The following is an 18,743-nucleotide window of genomic DNA, read 5'->3' as shown; positions in this document are numbered from 1 at the left end:
ATGCCTTGCCATTTGAACGCAAGATTTTTTAAGGCGGAAGCCTTTAATGTCTCATCGTTGTAAGCAGCAGTTGTCGACAGAAAATGTCACGCTTTTCAATTTGTGGAAACGGTCGTGACGTCACAGTGCGCGAATTTCAAACGGGGCCAATTGTACTTTGGCTAGTAACCATGCAACCAATTGAAGGGATCGTATAGTGATGCTCCAATTAAATGGGACTGAGCTTAGTTAATTGCTTAATTACCCAATTAGCCTAATTAGCTTTACTATTCAGGCCATATAAAAAAATAAAACCGATTAAGAAATTGGTCGAGCTCAGGAATCGAACCCGGTCTTCGGCGTGAGAGACGAGCATGCTATCCACTCCGCCATGCCAGCTCGATGGTTTGGAATGAACAAAGGCGCGTCTAGTGAATACGGTGTCTTCGCTCACTCTCATCCTCCTCCATTCCCTTCCCGCGAGGTTTAGGTGTCCACCGACAAATGAGAGAATGATACATTTCCTTTCCTCAAAAACCAATTTACTGACTAGCGAGGCGTAGAACCGAATGGGCGATGGCGTTCTATGGACTCCTTGGCAGCGTTGCAAGACGCTGTCGCGTTCCACTCTTAGGGGCATCAGTGACCACACTTTAGGTCAAAAAAGTGCCCCCCTGAATTTTGTGAGACAGTTACTGCGTAATTTCCTTTCCTCAAATACAATTTCGATTTTCTTCATTACGGCTCCTCTTTATCTATCTTCTTTCACTCCCACTTACTCCCTTCCTCTACGGTGCGGTTCAGGTGTCCACCGAGATGACAGAGAATTACTGCGCCATTTCCTTTCCTCAAAAAGCGGTGCGTTCAAAGGGCAAGGCATCGCGCTGAACGGGTGGTGTTCCGTGGACTCCCTGGCAGCGCTACAACGCGCTGTCGCGTTCCACTCCTAAAGGCGAAGCTTAAGTGTCATTAATTAGCAGTTAATTAGTATTCAGGCATTAATGAGGAATTAACCATTAATTAGTGATTTGTCATCACTTAGTAATTAGTAGTCAATTATATGTGACGCCACCGGTGCCACAGAAACAGCGAAGGTGGAGCGGAAAACGTTTCCGCCTCTACCCACTTTAGACAGTCAAAGTGCCCCCTGAATTTTTGCGGAAAGGAAATGACTCAGTAATTCTCTGCCATCTCGGCATCAGGACTGACACCTTCAACACCCCCGAAAAAGGAACACCGCAAGGCTCTGTGTTATCACCTATGCTTTTTAATATTACAATGATTGGTTTAGCAAGGGCGCTTGAAGAAATTGAAGGAATCAGGCATGCCATCTACGCAGATGATGTCACAATCTGGGTGACAAGGGGATCCTTAGGAGAAAAACAAGAGCTTCTTCAGCGAGCAGCAGACACGGTCAACGCATACGCCCGACACTGTGGACTCGCATGCTCCCCTGAAAAATCCGAGGTGCTCAGAGTCTACAGACAAGGGTATGATCTGCAAAACTCCATAGATATCTACATAGGGGAAACGAAGGTTCCGGAAGTATCGAAAGTTAAGATCCTCGGCATGTGGATCCAAAGCAACCGTCGTATTGATCACACGATGAGACAGCTAGCAAATACCACAGCACAGATCACCAGGATGATTGCAAGAATTTCCAACAGAAGAAGAGGTATGAAGGAGGAAGACACATGTAGGCTAGTACAGGCCCTCGTGGTCAGTAGGACCTTATACGGCGTCCCCTACCAAACACCGCTCGAGCAAGAAAAGGAGCAGTTTGAGGCAATTCTTACAAAAGCATACAAATGCGCTCTCGGACTGCCGGTCAACACTTCGACGGAGAAATTCCTTAAACTGGGCATAAACAACAAAGTACAAGAACATATCGAGGCCCACCTTCTCGCGCATAAAACAAGACTGATGCTGTCCGCAACAGGCCGAAACACGCTGCGGTTGCTCGGCATGAGGGACGCTTTGAAAAAATCAATAGCACAGAGAGCGTTCCAAATGAAATCAGGAGGATCATTGAGATCAGCCCGATTCCTAAAAACATGCATCCCGATATACATAAGGCGAGAAGAAAGGCAAGATCTGAATTCCACGAAAGAAGCTTCGCCGGGGCAAAAGACGTATTATACGTTGACGCAACAACATACAGACACCGATACGGCTCGGTAGCCAGCGTGGTGGATCACCAGCTCAGGGAAATCAACTGCGCTTCGATAAAAACCAACAACATCCTCGAGGCTGAGGAAGCAGCAATTGCACTCGCCATCACCCAGCAGAGTGACGAGCCCCATGCACACATCATTACAGACTCGCAAGAGGCGTGCAGAAGATACAGCAGTGGACGCATATCCACTGCAGCAATTCACATACTCAAGGCGAGGACGATCACTTTTACGAGATGCTTCATCACGTGGACACCAGGCCATGAGGCTGTCAAAGGGAACCAATGTGCGGACGCCAATGCCCGAGGATACGCCAACCGGGAGGCGCGCACCGAAGGGGAACTGGACGCAGTCACTAGACGGTATGGAGCCATCTTAGAACACCAACGAGCCCTCCGTAGGGCCTACCCTCCTCCCCACAAAGACCTTAGTAGAGAGCAGTCGGTTGCCTGGAGACAACTGCAGACTAATACCTGTGCTACACGGCAACGTTCGAATGACATTCGAGTCGAATGACATTCGAGAATTGGAATGACATTCGGACTCGACGGACTCCCGCGGTGCTACACGACACTTTCCAAACGCATTCGAAAGCCTCAGCTCGTTTTCTGTGTACAGCGACGACGACGGCGGCGGTCATACTAGTGCGACAACGACACTATATATCACGCTCAACAGCAGCATGTCATTATAGTGAAATATCTAGTTTACTATAATATCATTGTAATGGGACAGATTTGTCAGGCCAACGACACCGACGAATCCGATCGGCGGACGGTCAGCCTTGTCGGCGGCTGAGCGAAAGCACGATGATGAGGCGGCCGTGTGAATATGTTCGCGCTTCTAAATGAGCGATACGAACGGCTACATTTCGCATGTGCACACCTTAACGCTCACCTGCGATAAGCGCTTGAAAAATTAATTTCAGTCGACGGCGGCTCCCTTCCCTTCCGCGACTAGGCCTAGCGAGTCCGCCGGGTTGGATCTGTGATTGCGGTGGTTGTGAAGAGCGAATCACAAGCTTTGGCGAATGCAAATGGTCACCGAGTGTAGTTTTGGCAACAGCGACCTGAAATCAACTATTGCTTACATCGCAGGGCACGTATACGATGAACGGCAAACGCCGATGTGACCCAGACTGCCGTGTCGGGCTTTACGGCCAGCAGCAGTCGTCGCCGTCGCTAGCTTGTGGATAACAAGTTAGGCCGTTCCAGTTAAAGCGAATGGTCACCAAACATACTTCTGCATGAGGTAGCTTGAATTAAAGTACTGGTCACGTCGGAGGAAGCCGGGACAAGAAGCGAGAAGCGCCGGTACTGCTCGATGTCAACAACCCGGCTGTCGTGTATCTCAAGCCTGCGATCGCATCATCGCTTCCCACACATTGTCGCACTGCGTAAACAAGCACGGGTACAACTGGTAAAAAAGAAAACAGGTTATTTAATAGAACTAAAACACAGATTACGTTTTATGTCATGAAAAGAGCTCTAGCTGTTCGTACGCAGCAATGTAAACAACAGTATGAGTACAGTCGTCCTCATCGGCGCACTCCTGTGGAAATTTCATGCTCACGCGGTTAATGTTCGTTGGTGTAATATTATCTTCAAGCATTCCCTCAGACAGAGCACGAGATATTTCCTAAACAAACAGCAGAAAAAAGCGAGCAGCGGGTTTCGAAACGAACAGCCACAGAGCCGAAAGCAGTCGCTCGGCTGTGGGCGGGGCGAAGCGACGGCAGCGGCGACGGCTATGGGTCGGTTCGGGCTGGAAGGCATTCCAAAATCTGGAATGTCTCCGCGTAGCTCCGTCGACTCGAATGCCATCTGAACCGAATGCCGTTGAAAAACTTCGTGTAGCAGCGCTGGTTTGGCATTCGAGTCGGATGACATTCGGTTGGAAGGCATTCGAAACGCCCGTGTAGCAGGGGTATAATACATACCCCAGTCTGAGTTTACTCAGCAACATTTATCCTTCCACATATGCCAACAAATGCCCGCTATGCGGTGAACACCCAACGCTTTACCACGTTACATGGGCCTGTCAGAAAATGCAGGCAGTGCCGATAAACAACACACCAACACCGGAGCAGTGGGAGGCTGCGCTGTCCAGCTCGAAGCCTGAAGAGCAGCTCAAGCTGATCGACAGGGCTTGCAAGACTGCCAAGGCCGCTGGGGCCCTGGACTGAGGGCTCCACCTACTCTTCGATAAAGAACACTTGTTGTACAATAAAGTTTTTCATTCATTCATTCATTCGGTGGACACCAGAACCGCACCGTAAAGGAAGGGAAGAACGCCACCACCCGTTCGGCGCGATGCCTTGCCCTTAGAACGCAGCGCTTCTCCCCCGGGCCCCTGTGCGCCTGCGCGGCTTTCCTTCGATGCGGGAAGCCCCTAAGAGATCACGTATGACAACGAAGTGTATCGTGGCATTTATGTGCTTTTTGCACGCGTTATTATAAATCGCAAATTTATTTTTATTTATTTATTTATAACATACTGCAGGCCTACAGTAGGCCCAAGCAGGAGGGGCGAATACATAATATATGCAAAAAAGAACAGGTTTAGCAAAAATGAAAAATGTTAAATACAAGTTGTAACACAAAATACAGCAATAAATACAAGGCTCAGATGCAAAATACAAAAAGTAAACGTAGAAATAAATGGCTCTCAAATTAAATGTTGTGAAGAAAACATAGAGTCAAAAGAATCAGCTCTGGTTAAGAGATCTGGCGGACACCTGTTCCACTCCTCAATGGTGCGTGGAAAAAATGAGTATTTAAAGGCGTTAATCCTAGCATAATTCAGTGCATTATCAAACGCACAGCGCGACTGATATCTTGATAAACATTGAGAAGGCACTGGCAGCAGTTATCTTTTGTGACTCGTTTGGAGACCAACCGGCGCGTGCATGGCGGTCGCATAGGAGGGCTTAGAGAGTCTCGTTAAATCTCGTTGAGTCTCGTACGGTGCCCGGATGTTCTCGTTTCAGAGCCCGGATGAGTGGAATTCAATGCCCGGATGTTGGCTCTCGGTCTCGGCGTGACGTCACCACACTGCCGAGGTGGAGGCCGGCTCTCTCATCCGATGTCACGTGGTGTGACGTCACGGTTTCACGTGGTGTGACGTCACGGTGTCACGTGGTGTGACGTCTAGGGGTCCCACGGCGACGGCGTGAGTGGTAGCTCTAGCAATATGCTTCGCATAAAAAGAAGCCGCACAGGTAACAGTACGGGCACGTGGGCGAAACACTTGGAAAGGATGACGAATGTGGTGAGATATGCCGGCTGGTGGGCAATGTAGGGAGCGCAGCGCAGCGAACTACGGAAAAATTTATGGTATAGCAGAGGCTAGAAATACGACGACGAAGTGAAAGGGGCACTAAACTGGATTCTGCTTTTAAAGATGTCACACTGATGTCGTACGAATAGGAGGAGTGAATGAATCTGGCTGCTCTGTTTTGAAGTGACTCGAGCGCACTGATAAGGTAACCTGTGATGAGGGTTCCAAACTGGCCTTGCGTAATCTAACTTTGACCTGACAAGAGATTTATATGCTAGTAATTTTACCTGTTGTGGGGCGTGGCGAAGATGACGTCGTAAGAATCCGAGAGTTTTATTAGCCGAGGAAATGATGTTAGTAACGTGTGTAGCCCATGATAAGTTGTTACACAGCGTGACGCCTAAGTATTTGTATGATGAAACAGACTGCAGGTGAACGTTAGCGACTACATATGGGAAATAAAGCGGGTTACGGCGGCGGTGGAAGGACAAACGTTTACATTTATGAGGGTTCAGTTCCATTAGCCAACGGTCGCACCATTCCTGTATGTGGTTTAGGTCATCTTGAAGGTATGTCGGGTCGGAGGCATTAGTAACTGAGCGATAAACAACGCAGTCGTCAGCAAGCATGCGAATATTAGAGCACACATTGGTCGGTAAGTCATTAATATAAATTAGGAATAGAAGCGGGCCTAGTACAGAACCTTGAGGGACACCTGATGTTACTGGTAGCGGATTGGAATTTTGATTGTTAACAACGACAAACTGTGAGCGATTAGTCAGGAATTCTTCTATCCATTTTAATATGTCGGGGGGCAAGTTCAAACGGGAAAGTTTTAGGATTAAGCGTTTATGAGGTACCTTGTCAAATGCTTTTGCAAAATCCAGGCAATGTCGTCAGGCAACTTTCGTCAGGCAACTGTCGTCAGGCAACTGGCGACGGTATCAGCTGACCACCCTCTTCATAAGCGCAGTCTTCCCGCGGACACCTTGGGCCACGACACCACTTTTGTGCATCCGCTTCAACGCCCAATGTTTTCACAGATGTTCCTGCTGCTGTTGCTGCACCAGCTGCTGTCCGTCCCGCTGCCCGTACCGGGCGATTTGTGCTTCGACGGTTGGCACTCCGACATCACATCCTGCACTGAAGCGTCATCAAGCAATTGCAGCTTTTAAACCGGCCACCTACCTGCCAACCTACCACTAATTTTCGACTCGCCCTGGCTTGTCATCAGGCAACTGGCGACGGTATCAGCTGACCACCCTCTTCATAAGCGCAGTCTTCCCGCGGACACCTTGGGCCACGACACCACTTTTGTGCATCCGCTTCAACGCCCAATGTTTTCACAGGTTAGTTATTTGAAAACCAACTGTTACCGCGACAATAACGTTTGCCTAGTGATGGTGTCGTGGCCTCCCAATGTACCAAACTGTCTGAAGCGAACTCGTGCGCACTTGTTGCATCTTTGGCGCCTGCTCTTGCTCGGCGGCGACGTAGAAGCTAATCCTGGGCCGATGACGAAGGCCCAGGAAGAAAAGCTGGATCCCGTCTTTGATGCCGTTCAACGTCTTGAGACCAATAACACCAATATTCTTGAAGCTGTAAATAAGGTTCTTCTCATTCATATCAGCCTAAAAACTGATATAGATCAATTGAGCAAACGCGTTCGTGATCTTGAAGCAAAGGTTGTGTCTTTTTCTTCGCAGCAGCCTCAAAGCGACGGTAATGGTAATTTGTCGAAATTGGAGCAAAAAATTGATTATCTTGAAAACAATTCCCGGCGGTCTAATTTGCTATTCTATGGCATCAGGGATACTCATAAATCTGAATCTTGGGAAACAACTTCTGCACAGCTCGCGACTGATTTCTGCAGTCGCGAACTCGAAATCACTGTTGGTTCAATTCTGCGTGCTCATCGCCTAGGGCGTCATTCCTCAGATAAGACGCGGCCCATCATCGCTAAATTTAACAGCAGTAAAGAAATTGAAAACGTTCTCAGCAATGGGCACAAGTTAAAAGATTCGGGCTTTAGTGTTTCTCGTGATTATTCTGCTGCCGTTCGCGAAAAGCGCAGGAACTTGCTGAATTTTTGTAAAGAAGTAAAGAAAGAGGGGGACAAAACTAAGCTTGTGTTTGACAAACTTCACATCAATGAAGATGTATATCAGTGGGATCACAACACCAGCTGTGCAGTTCGTATCTCCCGTTCCACAAGTACATGAAGTCGTTTAAGCGGTCCTTCATCTTCGTTTCCACCCTGTTCCGAGCGTTCAGTTAAGTTCACTTCTTTTCTTTACACTAACATCAGAAGCGTTGTTCCTAAAGCCGCTGCTCTTTCTTCCTTCATTGACTCTAATTCTGCCTCGATTGTTGCCTTAACGGAAACATGGTTGCACGATGCTATCCCAGACAGTAGTGATCTGCTGACTGAATCCTGCTTTAATATTTTTCGTTGCGATAGGAAGTTCCGGAGAGGGGGCGGTGTCCTCATTGCAATTAAGAAGGAAATTGTAGCTATACCTGTAATAGTCACCTCTTTCATTGTATGTGTGTTTATTTTTTTTAAATGCGGCATTGCTAACCTTATAATTGGAGTGTTTTACCGTCCTCCTGACATGTGTGACGGTTTTGCTGAGGAATTGCATCGCCTATTAGGTGAAGTGTGTACGCGTTTCCCGAATTCTATTTTGCTCATACTCGGTGACTTTAATTTTCCTAACATCAGGTGGGATATGTTGTCTGCCCCTCCTAGTGACAAAGAAGCCCATGCCTTCATACAGACGTGTCGCGACTTTTCGTTATCTCAAATTATCTCCCAACCTACTCGGTCATCGGTGCATTCCTCTTCTTAGCCAGTGACCCAAATATTTGATCAGATGTCATTCATCATGAAGGCCTTTCCGAGCACGACATTATCACCGGGCACATCAACTATCTGTTCAGCGAAAGGAAAACTGTTCCAAAAAAGATAAGATGCTACAACAGGGCTAACTTTCACAAAATGAACTCCGAATTAACCTCCTTCTCAGTGCAATACCTTTCTGATGGTCCTCTCATTCTGTTGAGAACTGGATGTTGCTCAAAACTACACTTACTAACGTCATCAATGAGTGCATTCCTCTTATATCGATAAAGTGCTACCCAAGTGTACCCTGGTTTGATCTCAGGCTTCGTAGAGCTAACAAGAAAAAACGTGTGTACAGGCAAGCCAAAGCGCATCGAACTACTCATTCTCTTGAAAGGTATAAGCAAAGCGATAAAGAATACCAAGTATTACTAAAAAAAACCCGCAGGGAATTCTTCAGCAATGTTTTGCCAACAATCATCACCAATAACCCACGAAGATTCTGGCGCGTTATTAATCCCCGCAGCTCTGATGAGATTATCCTTACTGACTCGAATAACACTCCAATTCCTGCATCCGAATGTGCTCAGATGTTTCTTTCAGCATTCTCATCCGTATTTACTTTAGAAGACATCGCTACAGCTCCCAGCCTAGACTGATTTCTTGAGGTTTCTATGCCCCAAGTAGTTATTAATGACGAAGGAATTAAATCCCTCTTGAATAATGTTAAACTAACTTCTAGCTCTGATCCCCTGGGCTTTAACAACAAGATTCTGAAAAACATTTCTGAAAGCATTTATCCAGTATTGTCATCACTCTTTTCTCAGTCATTATCATCTGGATCGATTCCTAGCGATTGGCGCGTAGCTAAAGTAATACCCATATTCAAATCTTGTGACCACTCTAATCCCCTCAACTATCGTCCAATATCCTTAACTAGCTCCACATCTAAGCTAATGGAACATGTTGTTTACACTAATATTATCAGCTATCTTGAGCACCACAACATCATATTCAAATACCAGCATGGATTTCGAAGGGGTTTCTCATGTGACACTCAACTTTCCGGCTTCACTCACGACCTCTTTTCATCAGTGGATGCAGGCAAACAAGTCGATGCGCTATTCCTTGACTTCTCTAAGGCATTTGACCGGGTCCCCCATCACAGACTTTTGCTCAAACTAACCCACTTGAACATTCATTCCGATATTATTGCCTGGGTTAAAGCTTTTCTTGCATGTCGATCTCAGTTCATTTCTGTCAATAATCATCTTTCGTCCTCCTCACCCGTTTCGTCCGGTGTTCCGCACGGAAGCGTTTTGGGACCTTTACTTTTTCTAATCTTCATAAATGACTCACCCGCCTGCGTATCATCCAAAATCAGATTATTCGCTGATGACCGTAGCATTTCTAACGACTCTGACCGTCAATCTTTGCAAACTGATTTAGATTCCATTAGTAACTGGTGTTCTTCTTGGTTAATGACCCTTAATTCCTCTAAAACTAAACTTGTCTCTTTCACTCGCAAGTCTTGCCGCATCCCGACATCTTACACTCTTCTTAATAACCCGGTTGAACTTTCTACTTCCTACAAGTATTTGGGACTACACCTTCAGTGCAATTTAACATGGAATTACCATATCAGCCATATTCTTGCAGCTGCTAACCGCTCTCTGGGTCTTCTAAAACGTAACCTTAAACAAGCGCCTTTTCACCTAAAAAAACTAGCATACGTTACCTTAATACGGCCTAAAATCGAATATGCGTCGGCCATCTGGGACCCGGATCAAGCATACCTTATAGATGACTTGGAATCTTTGCAAAACCGTGCTGTTAGATTCATCTTTTCTGATTATTCTCGTCATACTAACGTCACCGCACTAAAGGCTCGCGCCGAACTTGATACGTTATCACATCGCCGCAAACTATCACGCTTGACCCTTTTCCATAAACTTTACCATCATGTTCTGCTCCATAACGATTTTTTTCAATCACCTGAATCTTTTTTCCACGTCGCGACCACCCGCTGAAAGTTAAACGCATATCATGCCACACTTCTTCTTTTGCTAACTCTTTCGTACCACGTACTATAGTCGACTGGAATAATCTACCACCACACATCGCTTCTGAAAGGGATCTTAACAAGTTTCACGACCTTCTAACCCAAATGTCTGTTTAGCTTTACTAATTGATTGTACCACTTGCTGCATTGAGCTGTTTTATTATTTTGTTTTGTGCCTGCGATTGTTATTCCCTCTAAAACTCTATCTGTTCTTCTTTCGTGTAAATTACAATGTATACTACAGGTTTTTGTTTGTTTCTTGTTTTGTTTTCTACATGTGCATTTTGTATTTATGTTTTGCACTTTGGTGCTTGCTCATTCTTATTTTGCGTTGTGTGTCATTGCTCCCCCCTATGTAATACCCTCGATTGAGGGCCCTTAGGGGTTTATTGAATAAAAAATAAATAAATAAATAAATAAATAAATAAATAAATAAATAAATAAAATGGCGTCGGTCTGTAGGTTAGAACCGAGATTAGCATGCAAATCATGAATGAATAGGGCTAGCTGCGTTTCACAAGAAAAACCTTTCCGAAAGCCGTGTTGAGACGAATGGAAAAAATTGTTCGAGTCGAGGAAGTTTATGATATGAGTATAGATGACGTGTTCCATTAGTTTGCATTGTACGCTAGTAAGGGAAATGGGTCGGTAATTTAACGGCGAATCTTTGTTACCTGATTTGTAGACTGGAACGACCTTTCCAGTTTTCCAATCGTCTGGTAGTTGTGCTGTTGAGAGTGACTGGGTAAAAAGCAAGCATAAGAACTCGGCACAAATATCACTAGTGTTCTTTAGAAGTTTCGAGTTAATATTGTCTACACCAGATGAAGATGAGATTTTCATGTTTGTAATTAAGGACGCAATACCCAGTGAGGAAAATGCGACTACAGGCATAGCATGCTCAAAGAGTAAATTAGATGTATGAAGTTGTGTTTTCGGTTTCATTAGTAAAGACGGATGAGAAGGCTGCGTTGAATAAAGTAGCGCACTCAGAGTCGGTCATAGCCGCGCCTGATTCATCTTTGAGGGTAATCGTGTGTTCATGATGGGGGTTAACGGCTTGCCAGAACTTCCTGGGGTTATCGTTGAGCATATTCGGAAGGTATTAATACAAAAAGTTGCGCTTGGCGTCATGGGTAGAAGTTTCATATGATTTTTCTGCAGCGCGGTACTTCGCCCATGCGCTTTGCGTTCCATGGGCTCTTGCTGAGCGGAACAGGCGCTTCTTTTTATTTTCCAACCTTTTAAGACTTTTAGTAAACCATGGTTTGTGTCGATTAGCGTGGAAAGTTGTTTGGGGAATGAATGCATTGACTAGGGCATCAAGTTTATTCTTAAATGGTAGCCAGTTCTCATGAATACTTAGTGAATGAAAACTTGAGGAATAACTTACGAAAAACGCTGTCAGTTCGGCATTCATTATATCATAATTACCTTTGTTGTAAAGGCTGATTGTTTTGTTGTATTTTGGGCGCCTAATTGCTTTAAGGTCGATGTTGACATGCATAGTTTTGTGATCACTACTAAGGGAGGTACCTAATGGGCTGAAGGCTATCTGGGCAATTAGTCAGTAATATGTCTAAAATGTTCGCACAGTTTTGTGTTACGCGCGTAGGTTCCGATATTACTTGAGTAAGGTTAAAATTGTAGCAGAAATCTAGAAATTCCCTTGCTTCGCCATTATTAGTTGTCGGTGCGGGCTGGTGCTGCCAATCAATATTAGAAAAATTAAAGTCGCCAAAGAGGAAGATGTGTGCGTTAGGGTGCTTCGTGATAAGTTTACTTACGGAATTATTAAGCTGACAGGAAAAATCACGACAATTATGTGGAGCCCTATAACAGACACCGAGTAAAATTGTGTGTGGTACAGCGTAGCAGTGGAGCCATAAGATTTCCAGATCGGACGAGTCGTCAATTATCGACAATGATAACTGCTGGCTCACCGCTATCAGTACTCCCCCTCCTCGTGAGTCCTTGCGGTCTTTCCGAAAGACTTGGAAGTCTGGCAAGTCAGTTAGTACTTCGCTATCTGTGATGGCACCGTTCAACCAGGTTTCGATTAGTATCAGTAGATTGCTGCTAGATGACAAGACAATATTGGAAATAAGTTCGCGCTTGGAAAGGAAACTACGTATGTTGGTGAACACAGCAGACAGGGGAACATTTTTGGGGCGGGTTTTTAGTTGTTTGCGAAGAGATGATTGCTAATCTGTTTGTGGTGTAGCGATTGTTATTTCTTTCACACTTCGCGAGATCTCATCAAAAACGTAGCGTCTGGGACCGATATGCAAGGTTTTGTAGCGTAGGGCAAATTTGTCGGAATTAGCTTTAGCAAAGGTGACTAGCTGCTTGCGGACGCTACGAACTCTGTGGGAGAAGTCTTCGCCGACACTGAATTTAGTTCCTTTAAATTTGCGGCCGTTAGAGAGTATTATGTCTTTGATTTTGTATGAAATGAATTTGACTGTTATTGGTCGAGAGCGGTTGGGTTCAAGGCGGCCGAGTCGGTGGGCACGTTCTACTTCCTCAGGATGAATGGTTAAGCTCAAGTGTTGAGCGCAGTGACGAATGACCTCTCCCTATGGGCAAAGCAAGTCTCCAGCACGTTTCTGACGTAATTTCCGGCACCTTACCTTGAATAATTATGTCGTTTATGTTTGCGGGCAGCTCAGGGCGGTAGCGTCCATTATGTATCATCTGTGACGGAAAACTCCTCTCAGTCTAACAATTAATATATATGAGGTATTAGTACAGTCAGTAATTTCATATGGAATCACATTATATCACACATGCTCTGACCATAGAAAGCAAGCTATTAATTGCGTAGTCAAAAGAATTGTCAGTAGTATGACATATGGTACGGAATTGGAACAATTAGAACGGCATGAAAAGTATAGTACAATGGGTATACTTTCTCTGCCGGAGCGTTTTCAGCGTATAATGCTGACACCCTATAAATATTCAAATGCTTTTAAAGGATTGGCAGAAAAAGATGTAACAACAGAAAGAGAAAAATATGTTAAACCGAGTGTTTTTACAAACTATTGAAAGAAAACGAGAAATTATTTTGTACCTGACAACTTACTGAAACACTAGGTGGTAAACAAACAAGATATAAAATGAGGAGAGTTGAGAGAATGGCGCTCAACTTTGTTGTGCATTGTATGAGTTTTTTATGGTTGTTGTTTTAATTTTCTGAGTGGGAAGCTGTTTTTCCTTTTGTCTTAAAGTTCTTTTCTTTCAAATTCTTTTATAGTCATTTCATAATCCTTGTCTCCTTCTAATAAGGTTTGACGTGCTGTCTGGCTAACAAGCACTCTGTGCTTTGAGTGACCGGAAGAGCAATAAAACCAATAATACCAATAACACCAATAAAAAACAAAGAGCAATAAAACCAATTAACAATAAAATTTTTCTTGCGAATAAGCGTTGATCTGATTTGGTCGCGCGGCATTTTCAGCCGTAAGGTTTTCAAACTGCACAGGATAACCCCCAGTCCTGATTTGGTTTTAATGCACTGACGACCATGAGTTGCTACAACATTGTCTTGGAATATGTCTAGTGATCCCATTCGAGAAGAATATCCTGGTCGCTGGAACACACTTTGAGCTTTGAGCTCCCTCATGAGGATCGGGCGAGTCTGCCCTCGCAGCCACAATTAACGCAGTGGACTTTTAAGGGAGCCGGGAAGAGCGGCGGTTCCCATCGGCTCCTCTGTGAATACTCCGCATCCGCATTACCAGACTCTTCCTTCTGTGCTCCACCCTACTCGCCCTGATTTCGGAGAACGGTGGGCTGCCCATAGGCGGCATCGTTCTCCGGCAACGGATAGGAGCCTGAAATTACCCCCCGCTGCTAACACGCGATGATATCCCCATCTTCACAGGAAAACTAGCCGGCGAACCTGAAAGGGTGTGGGGGGGGGGGGGGGGGGTCGCTTTACGTCTGCCTGTAGTTACAGTAAGGAACAAAGCGTACGTTCTAGTTGCTGGTACACCTTCAATGCTTTATTTGACATCGGAGCTACCGTTTTCCCTATGAATGTTGCTTCCAATTGTCTCCTTCAATGTAAAGTTGTTTTTCACTGGTATAAAAATGCCCAGTTTCGGTGTTAACAGCGAGCCGCTTGTCCAACGTTGAAATGTGCAGTGCTGAAGTTTCAACGGGTGGTGCCATATTAAGCACAGAAATGGCGGAGCTTGTCTAACGACACACGACGGCATTCATGGAGAAATTTGTGCAGATGTGCGGCGCTACCTCTACTGTAACACTGGCGAGCTCAGCGCGGTGTTTGACATCCCGTTTTATGAAAAACACGTGTAGTAGTCTCAGCGTGCTCTGTGGTTCTCTCGATGCCGTCGTGCATCGTCCCTCGGCTGTATGCCCTCCGGTTTGCTCTCCGATGGCACCATCGCCATGTCTGATGTGATTGCGGAATCGATTCATTTGCCACGCATAAAAAAGAATCTTTGTTTTGCATACTATGGTTTTTTGTCACCAAAGGTACCACTGAGCTGCTGACAAAGCATTGCTAAACAGAATCTGTAGGAGTGCCTCAAAATTTGAAAATTTCGTCATTATGCCCCGACTCGCCTGTATCCGTCGCCTGTAAACTGTCGCCTTGGACAAGACAGCGACTGAACTCCCCATATAACCACAATTACTTCGCATGAATGACGTGAGCGGCCGGCGGGGAAGCGTCCGCCCTTTGTGAAGCAGTGGTAGCACTGCCGGCTAAGTCTTGGTTCACTTCTGCTACCTCCGCATTTCGTTGTGCCTGAATGAAGCCGATTCACTCCGGCTATTTTCCAGTGTGCAAAACATTATAGCAAATAAACTCCACAAAGAAAAAAGGACAGAGGTGCATTTATGGCAGTGATGGCGACTTTGGAATATTTGAATGAAGCAACTCGGCTGTGATAGGTGCAGTAGATTTTCCCCGACTACGCGTTCTAGAGGTGTTCTAGAACGCTCTATCCTGAGTGAAATATCAGATGCTGACACGATATAGTGGGATACTTGATGTTTGGTTGGCGCCGAAATTATAATTATTCGAGCCAACCTGCCCACGACTGCACTCTCCGTAATTTCGGAGGGGGAAGAGCGATAAACTTCTCCTCCCGCGTGCAAAAGACGAGGTTAAACTGCTAACCGGCGATAGGGGCCACGCCTGATTAGCAGTTGACCGAAGGCATGAGGCGTAGGCAAGTTCCTTTAGCAACCCTTTTACTTGGGCAAATGATAACAACAAAAAGACACAACACAAAGCACAACAGAGTAGCGTGAATATACCAGCACGACGCGAATAAAAAACAGAAGGAGAACGCAGGGAACTATTAACAAAAAGAGGAAAACAGAAGGGCGTGAACTATACGACAACGTTACAACAAGAAAGCAGTGCTGTATAAAAGGTTCGGAAAGGAAAGAGAGACAGGACAAAGAAAAGAGTAAAGCGAGTGGGGAGAAATGGTGGCTTAGCTTCATGGTGGCAAGGTCCGGTCACAGGGATCGTCGGGCTGCGGAGGCGCGCGGGGCTGATGGGGGTTGCGGATACGGGCGAACCAGGGCCATGGTCTTCCACGCGTCTTCGGGGCCGCTGTCGCTGCGCTCTACGCGTCAGGCACACGCCTAGGCTCGCTTGCCGCAGGCCTCACGTGAGAATAACCCCATTGGCGGGAAGTTACTGACTGTACGTCGTTTACCGGTTGTGCGCTTGGCTGTGCTGGAACCGCAGTCTCGCAGCAACCGGCTTGCCCTACCCCCACGTATGCCTGCACACCTATCTGCACTCCAGGCTACTGTTCCGACAACGGGTCATCCGTGAAAGCAACCGGCCCTGTATCGGCTGCTTGCCCCGGTTGTAGCCGCGGCGGAACTGCGGTATCATCGAGACCCTCTGGCCCCCGTAAGGGCCTCAACTGTGCTCCTTACTCTCTCAGGCTCTACAGCCGACACATCCGAGCAATGCTCCCCTACTCTCATCGCTCTGTCGAGCTCGGCCTCTGGTTCTTCGACGACATCAAAGTCGCCACACTCCCCTCCTTGCAGCTTTGTCAGCCTCTCAGCAACCGCGACAGCCCCACGATTTATTGTATCTCGAAAGGCTGCACCTATGCCCCCCTCTCTAGGTCAGGCGATGCTGTCGTCGTCACTGGGATATCTGAAAGTGTTGTTGGCACTCGGCTGAACCGCTCTGCCAGCGTATTCGCTTCAGACGTTTCCGGACTGACCTCTACTCCGGTTACATGGCCGAGCTCACCACTTCGTCCTTTGATGATACAAATTTCCTTCCCTTAGAACGTGTGAGCTCCCTATGCTCGGGAGGCGTCGGTAAACGTACCTGATCTGCTGCCGATGCCACTTCTGCTTCCGCAGTGTGGTCGCCTTGCCGGTAATCCTGTTCGCCGGCCTCAAGCACCTTCCGTGCTTTCCTCTTACTTCACTCTCATTAAAAGCAGCATCAAGACCTGCGCTTCTGCTAAGCTTGCTCCTTGCTCGAAGAGCCTCAAGCTCTTTCCGCATCTCGAGCACCCTGCGCACCGAGCGAGCTTTGTGTACCTCGTCCTCCTGACGACGGCGCTCATCCTCCTCGCGGCGACGCTCGCGTAGCTCTACCCGCTCGTGGCTCACAAATTGACGAAGGGCTGCTCCCTCGAGGCCTAACGCCTTTCCGCGCCCGATGAGTCTTTCTAAGTCCTCCATCGCGCCGACTCTTCGCGGCTTTCAATTGGGCGCGTACGTGAAGTCTGGCCTCAAACCTACGCGTCCCGGTCAGAGCTAATCGTGGCCTGCACGTCCAGTCGCGGATGCCAGTTGCACACGATAGAGTCGGCTTCTTGGTGTTTCGTTGGCGCCGAAATTATAATTATTCGGGCCAACCTGCCCACCACAGCACTCTTCGTGGTTTCGGAGGGAGAGGAGCGGCAAACTTCTCCACCTCGCGTGCAAAAGACGATGTTCGCCTGCTGACCGGTGATAGGGGCCATGCCTGATTAGCCGTTCACCGGAGGCATGAGGCGTAGGCAAGTTTCTTTAGCAACCCTTTTACTTGGGCAAATGATAACAACAAAAAGACACAACACAAACCACAACAAAGTAGCGTGAATATACCAGCACGACGCGAATAAGAGAAAGAGCACGCAGAAAACTATTAACAAAGAGAGGAAAACGGAAGGTCGAGAACTATGCGACAACGTTACAACAAAGCAGTACTATATAAAAGGTTCGGACAAGAAAGAGCGACAGGACAAAGAAAAGAGTAAAGCGAGTGGAGAGAAACGCTGGCTTCATCGCCGCTGGGCAGCGAAAATCATCGCCGCTGGGCAGCGACATGCCTGCTCTCAACGGGCGCCGGGCCACCTTGCCCGCAAAAAACAGTAACGCAAGGCATGCACGGACTTTGTGACAGATGCTTTACAGCTCTTATTTCTTCTTTTCTTCTAGAAATCTCTGCATCATCGCAAAATCGTATCCCGTGTGTTTTAATGAAATGCATGCATTTACATGAAAAAGGGATATATCGCAAAAGGGAAATGATTTATCAATAAAATTTGAGCGGCACCGACCAAAAAGGTGTAGTCAATATGTCAGACGTTTCGGCTTCCACACGGAAGCCTTGTTCACTGAAGGAAAAAATTTCCAACATAGAGCTTAAGTACGCTGCACTAATCGCCGCAGGCATCTAGCGTACGCGGGCGGCAGAGTACCGATGTTACGATTCAGCGCGTGATCTGTTGTCTGTATAAAAAAGGACTCCAGATATTTGCATGACGTCCAGTTTTTCTCACGGCCGATAACTGCGGCCTCTTCCCAAGCGATACTGTGCTTCGCGCTTTCGGCATGGTCAGCAAGTGCGTTGTAAGCCACCTTCTTGTTTCTGACGTCATTCTTATGATCTTTCAGCCGTCTCCCGAAGTTTCCGCTTTCCCCTATGTAGAAATATCATGGAATTTACATATAGATAACATCTGCTCTTCTGCACTCCGCAAACTATACTTCTTAAGACATAAGCTTAAAACTTCTCCCCCTAGCGTAAAATTACTTGCTTACAATTCACTGATTAGACCGAAACTCGAATACGCATGTGTTGTCTGGGACCCGTTTACTAAACACAATATCACCCGCCTAGAAAAGGTACAGAGAAAAGCTGTAAGGTTTATTTACTCTAAATTTTCCCCGTATGACTCACCCTCTGAAATACTGCAGGTTAATGGTATTCAATGTCTTGCACAACGAAGAAAAAATTTACGTTTGGAATTTCTTTACTTGCTTTGGAAACAAGAATTAGCTATTAACCCTGACCCATATCTGTCGCTTTCAATGTCGAGGTATACACGCCACCATCATCCTAATTCTCTGACGCCGTATTTTGCACGAACAGATTTATTCAAGTTTTCATTTCTTC

General features: G+C 46.4%; 1 pseudogene; it reads right to left on the bottom strand.

Moving 5' to 3' along the window:
- LOC149345502 (uncharacterized) overlaps positions 1-17,041 on the bottom strand; it is a 100,962-nt pseudogene extending 83,921 nt beyond the window's left edge.
- Positions 17,042-18,743: the final 1,702 nt, after the last annotated feature.

The sequence above is a fragment of the Amblyomma mixtum genome, chromosome 4 (genome assembly GCF_055824585.1).
Source record: "Amblyomma mixtum isolate Tamu chromosome 4, ASM5582458v1, whole genome shotgun sequence".
Taxonomy (NCBI): Eukaryota; Metazoa; Arthropoda; class Arachnida; order Ixodida; family Ixodidae; genus Amblyomma; species Amblyomma mixtum.
This window is presented reverse-complemented; position numbering and strand designations above follow the sequence as displayed.